The sequence below is a fragment of the Lepisma saccharinum genome, chromosome 5 (genome assembly GCF_977018435.1).
Source record: "Lepisma saccharinum chromosome 5, izLepSacc3.1, whole genome shotgun sequence".
Taxonomy (NCBI): domain Eukaryota; kingdom Metazoa; phylum Arthropoda; class Insecta; order Zygentoma; family Lepismatidae; genus Lepisma; species Lepisma saccharinum.
Window position 1 is genome coordinate 35,693,933 of NC_139233.1, and position 13,277 is coordinate 35,707,209.

The window sequence follows — 13,277 nt, forward strand, 5'->3', positions numbered from 1 at the left end:
TTGCCCACAGATGGCAACACAATTGCTTCCGCACCCACTCGCCACCTGCTGCGGAACGATGGAACTACTTGATCTGTTCTCCAAAGGGTCTCACTTATCGCACAACACTCTTGCAACCTTGTGTTCTGACGACACGGGAGAAAGCTTTTTAATTTTAGGCTAGATGCCTACGTTGTTAGGTTAGGCTAGCTAAATTTAGTTCTCTTAGCCTAAATAATAATTTTCCAGTGTATTTATTCTAATAGAACCAATCCTAACAGTCCTAACCTCGTAGGCAATTCTCGTCTGACGTCGGAACACAAGGTAGCAGAAGTGTTGTGCGACAGGGCAGACCCGTTCTCTAAAGCACACTAACATGAACGATCTCTCTTCACATGCAAAATATATTGAATGTCTATGAACGCGCGTCAATTTTTTTTTTTTTTTCAGTTCAATCAACTCCATTCAAATTTAGTGTCTAGGATCAATCCACATAAAGAGGACCAATTTTGAATTAAGTGATAGGTGAAAAAGAAATTGTAAATAGTTTCTTTTGATTGATAACCCCAGTATTATTGTTTATTCTATGCAACAGAGTTACACAGCTTAATTTTTTTATACAATCTTTAAACAGGAAATAATACATAAGCATTTTCGAAACTTGTAACTACATGTATCTAAACATGAGAGGAAAGCAACGAGATATGCGAGACACGTGGTCAAAAACATTCGCCTACGAATATTCTAACTTGTTCTAACTCTAGTCGTTTTGACTGGAACGTACATTTTTGTTGACAGTGATATATCGGTATGTTGATTTTTGTTCGGACATGTGCCATTATTCAATCTTCGTTAATATATATTTTAATTCACTTTATCTATTGACCTGCATATTTAATTGGAAGGAATCCTTTAAGGCAAAAAAGCGAATCATCATCATCAACAACAAGTTTTATTGGACTTACAGCTTTACGTTTGGCTGTTTATGTCCAACATACAGCAAAAGTACGTCAGGTCACGAGGCATGAAAAGCTGAGGAAGACGAATTTGTATATGCTATGGCGACAAACGTATTTTTACGACTGATTATTTGATAAAAACAAACAATAATTTATCACAAAACATCAACAGGAAGTACCTCACCTACATTCAAACATCTCGAGTTTTAAGATTAAAATAATGATATCACTTCACTTCATAGAGATTTTTAGTAAATGTTGATTAATACTGAGAATTCCGCAGATGCTGTCCCCATCGTGTTGGAACTTGTAACCTTTTTAGTGGTGACGTCACGAACAGACAACTGAGCTCGATTGAGTCTAGACCATCGAAGAAGCATTAGCATCTAACAAAGTGAAATTCAACGATGGCTCGATGCTTGAAACCTGAAGGGAAGAGTGGAAGAGGCGGGATCATTACGAAACCAAAGTTAATAATGTAAAGTATAAACATGAAATTGATCTTGCTAGTAATAATTCATGTGTTACAAATAAAAATTCGCTCAGACTGAAAAGTCGAATACAATGTGAACAAAAACATCTCCAGCCAAAAAGGTACAAAGCCATATGTATTATCTTAACGTATGAAGATTTAAAATCTCCCCCCCCCCCCCCCGAACGTTTACCCAGTTTTCGGGCTTCTGTGATGTCTCATGACTAGCTCTCAGATTTTAGGTTTCTAACCTATTTTTTCCTTTACAGGTATGTAAGAAATAATAAGTTATGTCAGCGTTTCGTTAAAAAACGCAACAACTGTTTCAGTTCTATAGTGCCTAAGAAAACCTTGTTAGAACCTATTTTAGGTTTATGCGCCTAAATCAAGCCTTTTTTTCAGGTTTTTATGTATTTTTAAAAGTTTTACAAGATTTTTATGTCGCACAGAGGCATTTGCTTTGTTTGGTCACGAAAAAAATCAATGACGAACGGGTTTGAAACGTACTGCCTGTCAATTTCCCTTCCTCCAAGTGCATGGTGATTTTTCAAAGCTCTAAACAATGCAAAATGTCTGGTGCCACGGTTACCTGTACAATCCAAAGTGGTCTGATCTGTGTGGTCTTGCTCACTTTCGCGTCACTTCGGTGCTTTGTGGCATTCACGCCTTGCAAACTAAAATTTCAGCATTGAAGTTTGCACCACTGACTATGTTTTTGTTGAAAGGTTATTTTCAGCATATAAAGCCCCTATCACACGGAACTGGATTTCTAGTTGGAATGCCCTAGTTGGCGCTGAACTAACTTTCTAGGTAGCAATCATGGCCGCCTGGCTGACTGCTTGACTGGTTTGGAGGAATAGGACATGTTCTAATTGCTACTTGCTTTCCTCGACTGGATTCTGTGGAACAGCCAATCAGAGCAAAGTTTCGCCATGTGAAGATAATCTGTGAGTTTGCAAAAGAGCGTTTTTGTCTGTGGTTTCCGAGTGTTACTCCAGCAATGTATAACGTATACAGCATTAAAGGCGCGTTGACTATGCTGAGTGCACGGTGTTTACATTTGAAACAACTAAAATATGCTTCCATACGTGTACAGTAAACGTTGTAAAGTATGTATTTAAGCAGCGCCATTGTTTTGTATCTAATAATGTTTTATACGAAACGTTATTCCTCTCGGTTGAATAGTTATCGGCTTTTAAAAATGTGAAGTGATACATTGTTTACTTCTCACGCGGCCGCCATTACAACTTCCCTCGTATGGGAACAAAAGTCTATCGACAAGTACGCTGATAAGTATCGTGTGAGGCGAAAACTAGCAAATTGATAGCAAGTCCAGCGCCAACTAGGGCATACCTACTGATCCTCACAGACAAAATTGCGGAATTTGACTGTGGATAACATGAAAAAGATTGTTGCCTAACTATACGGCGAAGAGTGGATTTTTATAGCAAATTTCCAATGGTAAGTTCTGCCATCGCCCTAGGGTTAGGCAACACACATAACGTTATGCAACATAGTGCGTATTTCAGGATATAGGTGTCCCATTTTCATTGCCGGTGACTATACCTAATCAGCATTTCTCAGGAATTTTGAAGTATTTTAAGTCTTTTTTAACCTACTTCAGGACTTTTCGAGCCTAAATTAAGATTTTTGGAACCTATTTTAAGATTTTTAGAACCTATTTTAGGATTTTTAGAGCCTATTTTAGGAACCTAAAAGCATACGTTTTAGAACCTAAAAATCCGAGGTCTACTCATGACACACAAATTACGATGCGAGGGTCAGTCTCAGGGGGTAAAAACATTATTTTTGTAATGAGAATTATTAGTAGCATTGTTATATCAAATAATGAAATCCGAGGACGTCAGGCAACATGAACTCATTAGATTATTCTCATCATGCACTCACGCGTTCGGTATAGATTATAAAATGCACTGCATTCACTTTTCTCAAATCTTACGCAACTTTTTACCTCTATTTCTTCGTTTCTTTATTTGATTCTCATTTTTATTCTTTTGGTTTTCCTTTCTACTCTTTCTGTTCTGAATCTTTCCACATTTCTTTCTTGCTTCTTCTAAAGTTCTTACCAATCGTCTGTGTAACATTAGCAATTACATATGTAACGAATTATTACAACTCCATTAAGCCTTGTTTCCATGATTATGAAAAACTAAATATGCTGACCAAGGCAGTAATTTATTTTATTAAAAACATAAACTAACGTAACGTTTCAACCTTCTAGCAAGGTCTTCTTCAGACTCTGTATCAAGTACAAAAGTCTTTTGTACTTGATACAGAGTCTGAAGAAGACCTTGCTAGAAGGTTGAAACGTTACGTTAGTTTATGTTTTTAATAAAATAAATTACTGCCTTGGTCAGCATATTTAGTTTTTTAACGAATTATTACACACAGTCTCTGCTTCCCTGTTTCTCGGCAACGACATTTCCACACCACAGACTAGTGCCTTCCTAAGTTCTTCATTTCATGCACCCATTTACAGTGCATTTCTTGATAAAATATTGTGACATACCTCACACATGGACGAGCACACGTTAAATTCAGTTAACAGGGTGCGAAATCCCGGTGGCGGGGGAGAGATTGCCACCTCCAACCATCTTATCCTACAATATCCCCCACAGAGATTTTCCAGAGCGGGATTTATTTCCTTACAACAATAAAGGCTAATGTCACACACACACACAAAATAAAAGCTTTTCCTTTGCACTTACCATGTCATGAAGGCACACAGGGATTTCGGAGATAAGGCTCCACATATTCTCGATTTCGTTTACAGTGAAGTTGGTAAGATTAGCACCAGCCTCCGACCGCCGTTTACCCTTTAGGGTTGCTCTCAAGTACTCAATGATGAGGGACTGTGAAAGCCATCCTATGCAGTAACGTAGTCACCCATCCCGGAAATCGAACTTTGGGTCTCGCTTGGCGGTCAGACACTCTACCGACTCTCACCGCGGTATCCATCTATATCTAAATCTACACACACACACACACACACACACACACACACACACACAGATATATATAGAAAGAGATGAAAAGTGAGAGACGCACAGACAGAGAGGGAGGAAAGAAGACCAACAAACAGAGAAACAGGAAGTGAGAGACTGATAGAGACAATGAAATGGGAGAAGAGATGGAAGAAAGAGAGAGAAAGAGAGATAACAGAGAGACAGAGAGAGAGAGAGAGAGAGAGAGAGAGAGAGAGAGAGAGAGGAGATGAAAAGAGACACACACAGAGAGGGAGGAAGGGAGACTAACAAACACAGGGACAGAAAGAGGAAGACAAAGAATATAGGCAAAGATACTTACAGGAGGAAAGAGCCAGTGAGAAGGGAAAGGAAAGGAAGAAAGGTATACATACATACATATATATATATACACACAGAGAGGAGGAAGGGAGACAAAGAGAGGGACAGAAAGAGGGAGGCAGGGAGAAAGGCATAGAGGAGAAAAGAGACAGAGAGATCGGAGAAGAGACAGAAAAAAGGCATAGATAGAAGGAGAGAGAGGAAAGAAGAAGGACATGGAGAGACCAACTAACAGACAGAAACAGAAAAACGGAGAGAGGCAGACGGACGAAGAGGAGAAGACAGAAAGTTACAAGAAGGAAGGTAAAGAGCGAGAGAAAGAGAGCGTCACACACACACACACACACAGAAAGACACACACACACACACACACAGACACACACACACACACTCACACACACACACACACACACACACACACACACACACACACACACACACACACACACATACATACATATATATATATATATATATATACACACACACAGGGTGGGGCAGTGTCCATAGTACATTTTAAAAAGCACACCATAAGCAAACAACTGCTTGTACAGTATTTATTGCTATGTCAAATACAAGGCACAGGAATGCCATTTACTACGTAAGGTATTGAAGTCTGTTTGCACCATTCAATGCTTGAAGATGACCCCGTACAAATGGTGGCCCCGTTGCGCACAGACATTCTTCCACGCGGTGTTGAAAGCTGTCCATCACACGTCATAGCATATCTCGACGGATCTGGGCGACAGCAGCTCTGATGCGGTCCTTCAATTCACCCAAGGTGGCACAGCGCCTTGCAAAGACTTCGTGTTTCAGGTACCCCCACAAGAAAAAAATGGCACATGAGAGATAGGGGGAACAAGGAGGCCAAGAGATGTCACCAAAGTGAGAAATTAACCTTCGGGGAAAGTTCTGTCGCAAAAACGCCATGCATATTCGGACAGTTGCACCATCTTATTGGAACCATACATTCTCAATATCCACGTCCATTATCCGTAATTGCGGCAAACAGAACTCTTGCAGCATTTGTAGATACCATTCACTAGTGACAGTCACAGCCACACCCACGTTGTCTTAAAATAATTACGGCTAATAATGCCAAATGACGCTACACCACACCATAGACTCCCCCCCTCCATGACAAACTACCAAACACAACCACACACAATGGCACCTCCTACACAACTGCACGCCGCCGCCTTGGCGTGCATTACGTCATTGTACTACGCAAGTCAAAATGTACTATGAACGCTGCCCCACCCTGTATATACTGGGTGAGTCTTTTAAAAGAGGCCCCGTGGAAAATGTGCTCCTTGCTTGTAGGCAACCCTGGTACACCGAAGAGAAGAGCGGGTTAGAGAACAGTCCAGGATATCTGTGCCAAGCATATTCGACAACATGACATGACATGACATATCCTGGACTGTTCTCTGCCCCGCTCTTCTTTTCGATGTACCAGGGTTGCCTACAAGCAAGGAGCACATTTTCCACGGGGCCTCTTTTAAAAGACTCACCCAGTACAAAGAGCATAAGAGAAAGACAAAGAGAAGAGAGACAGAGAGTAAGTGTTCTGTCGCCCTCTCCTCCCCATCCCACAGTTTCTTTTACCCATTTCCGGGTTATACCAGAACTTGCTTATTTTATTCCTCCTTTGAATCATTCTCTTTTCTTTCTTTGTCTTTCAACACCATTCTTTCTCGCCTCCCCCTAAATTATTTACTCGTATTTTTCCGGAACTCTGAGTATCTCTTCCCCTGACTATGCACGTAATCCTTGCATTGTTTTCTATTCTTCGCGGGAAATTGGACGCCACATTTTCGTGCCTTTCTTCCCTGACTTTCTTGTAGACTGTCTTAGTTCTCACGCCCTATGCCTTCCCTGCATTATTTAGTAGCTCACGTGCTGAAAGACATTTGCAACTGCACGAGGTACTTGCGTCTCCTTCCTCCTGCTGGCCTAATCTTCTCTGGAGATGATCTCTGCAACCTTCGGCGAAAAGTTGGGAATTAGAAAGGGATTTTTACGTGCCCTGATCACGCAAAGTTAGTGCATCAGACGGTGGGTATTTTGGTCTTCCTACTCTTTGAAATTTTCTGTACAGGATCTTTTTTTTTCAGGACAAACACCGTCTCTCCGGTCTCGGGTAACTGAGCATACGGAAATATGAAGTTAATTTCTAAGGTGAATTATCAAAAGTTTTCTTAGATAGCGCGCTCCATCTGTAGCAGAAGGGTGTCAGAAAATTTCCGTTTTTTCTTTCCTTCTGTGCATCTCTCACATTCACCCTTTGCCTTCGTGTATATCTATTTGCTGCTCAATCTCTCTCTCTTTCTCTGTATGTGTGTGTGTGTGTATGCGTGTTTGTCTCCCCGTCTGTATTTCTCTTTCTCTCTGTGTCTCTTTTTCCTCACTTCTACATCTACCTTCCTCTGGGTGTCTATCTGTACACTATATCTGTCTACTCTTCTATATTCTCCTTCTCTCTGTCCCTTCCACTGTCTCCTCTTCTATATTTCTCTTTCTCTCTGTGTCTCGCGCTGTCTCCTCTTCTATATTTCTCTCTGCCCCTTCCTTTGTCTCCTCTTCTATATTTCTCATTCTCTCTGTCCCTTCCTCTGTCTCCTCTTATATATTTCTCTTTCTCTCTGTCTCTTCCTCTGTTTCCTCTTCTATATTTCTCTTCCTTTCTGTGTCTCGTTCTGTCTCCTCTTCTATATTTATCTTTTGCTGTGTCTCTCTCAAATTCTCTACCTCCCTTTCTCTGCATCTCCCTACTTCTGTAAGCACACTACACAGTCTTAAGAATTTAGTATGGTAAAACAAGCATGGGGACGAACCGAAAACCAACTATTTTCAGACATTGATTGATTTGCTTTATTTTACTTCGCTTTTTGTGCCACTTTTGGCTAGTTTTTCGAAGATGGGGATGAGCGATAACATGATGAAATTGATGAATGGACACTCACAAACATCCATGCCCAAGCCGCGATTCGAACCTGGGACCCCTGACGTCGTAGCACGATGTGCTAACCACTTCGCCACGGGGGCCAGCTATTTTGAGACATGAACGCTAAACAGAATCCTCTTGCATCACGAGAGGTATGCGGACAGGAATGGAGTTTCGTCTGTCCAAACTAAAGGCAGCCGACCTCCTTCGTGGGGACCTCGTTGACATCGTCCCCAGACTCCAGCTTCTCTGAGGCTCCTGCATCGTCCTCGCTCACCTGCCTCTATCCTCGCTCGCTACCTCCTTAAATTCCAAGTTCTTTCTCTTCCGTCGGCGAGCACGAGACAGACAGAGGTAGACAAGGAGGGAGTAGGAAATCGGCGTGTAATAATGGAGAGAGAGAGAGAGAGAGAGGGGCAGGGAGAGAGAGAGAGAGACAGACAGAGAGAGAGAGACAGAGACAGAAAGAGACAGAGAGAGAGGAGCTCAGGGAGAGAGAAATATAGAAGGCGAGACAGAAAGAGGGTGATAAGTTACACTGCAGTCGATCTACGTACCAAGTTGGCCAATGTATTCCATAGAAACGTTTTCCAGAGTTACTACATTGATTGATTGATTTTGTTTATTGCACTTCGCTTTTCTGTCACATTTGGCTAATCGTGAAGATGAGGATGAGTGATGAAACTGATGAGGGGACATTCATAAAGAACACCCAGGCCGGGATTCAACACGAGATCCCTCCCGTCGTAGCATGCCGCGCTAAGCACTCCACCACGGAGATCGGCACGGTTACTACAATATCAAGATTTAAGAGTCCGTTGCTTGTATATTTTTCTGATTTATCCTTCCTTGTGCTAATGAAAACAAAAACACAAATTACAAGATTTATGAAAGTAAAATCAGCTGTGCTTATTTCCTCTCATAACATACCCTTAGTCAAATCTGTAAGTTATGATTAGGCTAGGAAGTTGACATTGAAAAATCATATTTTTTCTGGCAGTTGAAGATAATGCTAAACCTGATTCATTTCAGTTAGAACCAAGTAAAAATGTTTTCATTTTGCATTTATTAGCATTTTCCGTTTCTTTGTTGTTGTTTTTTTTTCAGGTAATTTTTCAGCATTTTTTTCCGTTTTTGTTGCGTTTTGAAAATCATTTTTTAAGTTTCCTTTTTCTTCTTCCATGTTGTTTCGTATATTTTCAAATGCATTTCTTAGCATAATTTACATATTTAAATTTCCTAACATGGGCTTTTTAGCAAGTGTGCCATTAATCGAAGATATGATCAATACAAAAGCACAATGCATTAAATAATTAATTGTGGTAAATGTATTTTTCATCCAACGAACTTAAAAATACCTTGAGTGAAGCTGACTTTGAAGTTCCTTGCTGCCACTATTATCGTTTAAATGTATGTTTTTAAAGTAAAAATAGTCATGTTAAGAATACATAATCTAATTCATGCAAAACACAACTGATTTTCATATACTGACCAACTACTGTATCGCGCTAGGCTCACTCTGACAGGAGGTGAAAACTTTATGGTGTGTTTCATTTAAACTTGATGTAAAAATAAAGACGTAGTTTAAACCTCCAAACAACGGGTATTATCAAATTCAATTACTCTCTTGTAATTTATGAAAAAAAATCACTTTCATATTGAGAACGAAAAATTATTTTTAGGTTATTTTTTAATAATTTTAAGGCCATTCTGTAGGACATTTTTGAAGATTTTTTTAGGCCATCAGCCTTAGTTATGATAAACTGGGTGGATAAAAACTATTTTTATCTTAAAAATAATTTTTCATGATTTTTTTTATTTAAATCGTTTTTTTTAAAAAAACAAAACATGATTAAACTTGCTGGTATGGTATCTGGCACCATACATCTAGATATATGTTTTTTTAGAAAGGTATTTTCTAGTAAACGACTCTGTAAAATATTTTTAAAATTGTAATTAATGCAAATAAAAAATATATTATATGTAAGTGTACATTTTTCGGTTTCTGATACTGTATATATGAACCTATTATGGAAATGTTTGTTGAGTGCGTTAATGAAACTATAATACATAATTTGAGTAATATTTATTCCAGTAAAATAAAAAAATCTGGATGTACTCTACAATTGTAACTTAAAATAATTTTTAAAGTCTTTGTAGCTGAATTTTGGCAATATTTTAATGACAGTTTGCAAAATATCACCTGTCATTTAATGATAATGACACTATTTACGGTTTAACGTGATTAGTATTTTGTACATTTTTGTGCAGAAAATGTTTGCTATTTTTGCCTATAAGAATAATAAGAATTTTAAATCAAGAGAAATTTAAGTGTGTTTATACTTTACATTTCCTTTCGTATGAGCTTCACACCATCAGTACATATATATTTTGTTTCCTTTCTTTCCTTTCTTAGAGCCTAATAAACACTATTAAATGATTACGAAATAATTGTATTTTCACTAAAAGTGATTCTGATTACAAAATCCTTATATACGTTATTCTATAAATTTGATTTAGATCAATCCACCTTGGCTATAAATAATAAGAAGTTGAAGAAAGTATTCCAGAGAATTGTAGTAACGTAATGATAAATTCTAAAAAAAAAATTAAAAGGTAATAAACACAAATTTGAAAAGCGAGCGTATAGATTACCAGATGACTTTGACATTCCACAAATCATTTTATGTAGGAAGAAAAGATGGAATCTTTCGAATTGTTCTGTTTCAGGAGGACGTTGAGGATCAAATGCATGGCCGGAGTAACAAACAAAGACGTTCTGAGATGTAGGAAGAGAATCCTGTGAAAATCGATGATCCACAGAAGATCCAGGATTGAAAGCAATATCCTGATAAATGAAGGAGTAATGAAAACAGTAACTGAAGGAAGAATGGAAGGGAAAAATCAAAATTGACTGGCTCAGGATGAAGAACGAAGATTTCTACACCCGATCTTCACTCACTCCAGCATAGGGACGAGAAACCTTCTCCGAAAAGAGTGGATTCAGAGTCCTCTAAGTTACAAAGCAGAGGGAGAGAGAGAATCTCATCCGAATACGTATATCAAATCTCTCAAGATGTGAATTTCGAAAGTTACAGAGCAATAAGGACATTAGCGGAAGACAGGAAAAATGGAGAAATGCAAGGGAGAAAGAACATAATATGAACAAGTACCGCAACGAAACTATGAAGGCACGGGAATCAAAGGAACAAGGAGGAAAGAAGAGAAAATGGAAAGGGAAGGAAGTAATTTTTTCGAATGGGAAAAAATTATTTCAGTAAACCAGCCTCAGGTCTGAGTATTTAAGAAGAGAAGTCACAGGGTGAGATAATATTTCAACTTCTACAGCTATCTGTACGTTAGAGTTGACTTCAACTACAAGAGACAGGTGAGAATTATCAGTAAATTTCCCATTAATCAATCGCATCTGTAAGTAGTTTCCGAAACTTTGATTTTCAATTTTCCAGTCTTTTAGAGCAGAATGGGGGTCCCTCCAGTGTTCGCACATAATGAGCTTTTCCCGTGCAGCTCGCAAAGGTGCAGACTGAAGCTTATAATGTGCAGATCAACTCGGACTATAGATTTTTACGACCGAATTAGACCTTTTTCCCAATGACCTTATCACTTTAATATTTAAAGCCGATCCGCGGAGAGCTTTTTTTTTTAACAGATGGCAACAGCTTTTTCCCATCTGGAGCGTCCAGTAACCTGGAGCAAATGGAGCATTAGCTCGTATTACTGGAGTGTCCAAGAGTGGCGGTGCAGGAGGAGAGGAAAGGTTCTCCAAATACTACTTCGGAAAACAGTTTTGCCCAAACTTTAGCGCTGATGTACAGATTCTCAGGGCATTTATGGCTGTTTTGGAAATTAGTATAAAGACTTAATTTAGGAGTTGAGTTCACCTCTCCCGAACCCCTTCCATGGTAAATCAGAATTAGTAGTACGGGTTGTACGCTAGAAAATACTGCACTTCCCGATAGAACGTAGCCACATCGCACACGTGTAGGATCACAAAAGAAAGTGATTTCAGGAGAGAGCCCCTCTATTCCGAAGCAGGAAGATATGACAGCAATTTTTTTTAAAAAAATGGCGCACGTACGAATCTGGAAACCCTGAATATCGACCAGTTACGTTACAAGAGATGCAAACCGGCTCAGTTTAGTAAAGACGAAATGCTGAATCCGAAAATTTCCATTCAAAGACCGCTCAGTTGATAAGCTGGCTGCCATATTTGAAAATGGCCGCAGATCGAAGAAACAAAATTGAAAATAACTTTTTTATGTGTTTAACTAACGATGTATAGAGACGAATTTTTTCCCAATAAAATCAAATTATGTTTTCTGAAATTATTACCAATCTGAATGTTATTGCATTTTATTTTTTTTAGATTTTCGTAGAAAGTTCAATGTAAACTTATTTCCTAATTGATAATGGTATTCTATTTTAGTAGCATTCTGATTACTTGTTGGTGTAAATTATGCCAAATGAATGTGGAAATGGTCACTGGAATTCTAACCTTGAAGCACACAGTCATCGTTGTTAATGTGTGGTGAACATATAGGAAAATGGCTGCCATTCTAGACAACGCGATTAAATATCTGGGGTACTATCCATCTCACACAAAAAAAATCAAGGGATGAAAATTGTAGAGTGTGAAATTTCATATCATATCATATTGTAAATCTGTACTATCTCAAACATATTGCTTTTTCATAAAAAAAAAATCATAGGATTTTCCTTGTATAAAATTATTCTGTATTCCTAACGGCATGTGTATTCTAAGTAACTGTTATTTCTGAATTATGCCATGATGCCCTCTAACTTTCAAAGATTTATCTTGAACGAAGTGTGTAAACGTTAATAATCAAATAGATTAACTATCCATTTTAGTACAGTAAAGTGCATAAAATGTGAAGACATAAAGAAACAGAGTTGTGTTTAATATTCCCCAACTGGTGCATTGAACAGAAAAGTTTCCTCCATACAAGGATATAATAATAATAATAATAATAATAATCATTATTATTATTATTATTATCATTATTATTATTTCTACTATTCAATTTTATATCAACAACCTGATCCCTCTACAAAAAAATCTATCGACACCTAGAGTGCCATAAAGAAGTGATGACTTCTGGTTGCCGAAGAAGCGAAACACCATTTGTTTCCCGCCACTGCTTTTGTTGTTCTATCTCTCCCTCCCATGCCGTTCCGAGGTAAATAAACCCTTCTTTAAAACGAGAAAAACAACACACCCCAAAGTTTAATCCGATGGTTCTTACCGCATGCGGACAACAGAGAGAAAATCACCCAGCTGAGACCAATCTGTTGTTCCCACGTAGCCACGGAACGCGTCCCCACCATGAACTATGGTGATACCAGATTGTTTTCCGTTGCCATGGCGAGAGACGTTCGAATTCGATCCGCAAGTTGATGCTCTTTTTTTTCCTGCTTCTTTTCTTTGACTGCGTGAATTGACCATGCCCCCTTGTCTAGCTGACTCCAAGGTTGAATATATTCAGGTTAGTCCTTCTTTTTGTCTTCGGAAATGTTCGTGTGATCTGCATTGCATAGCAGGCATGTATGCTTAT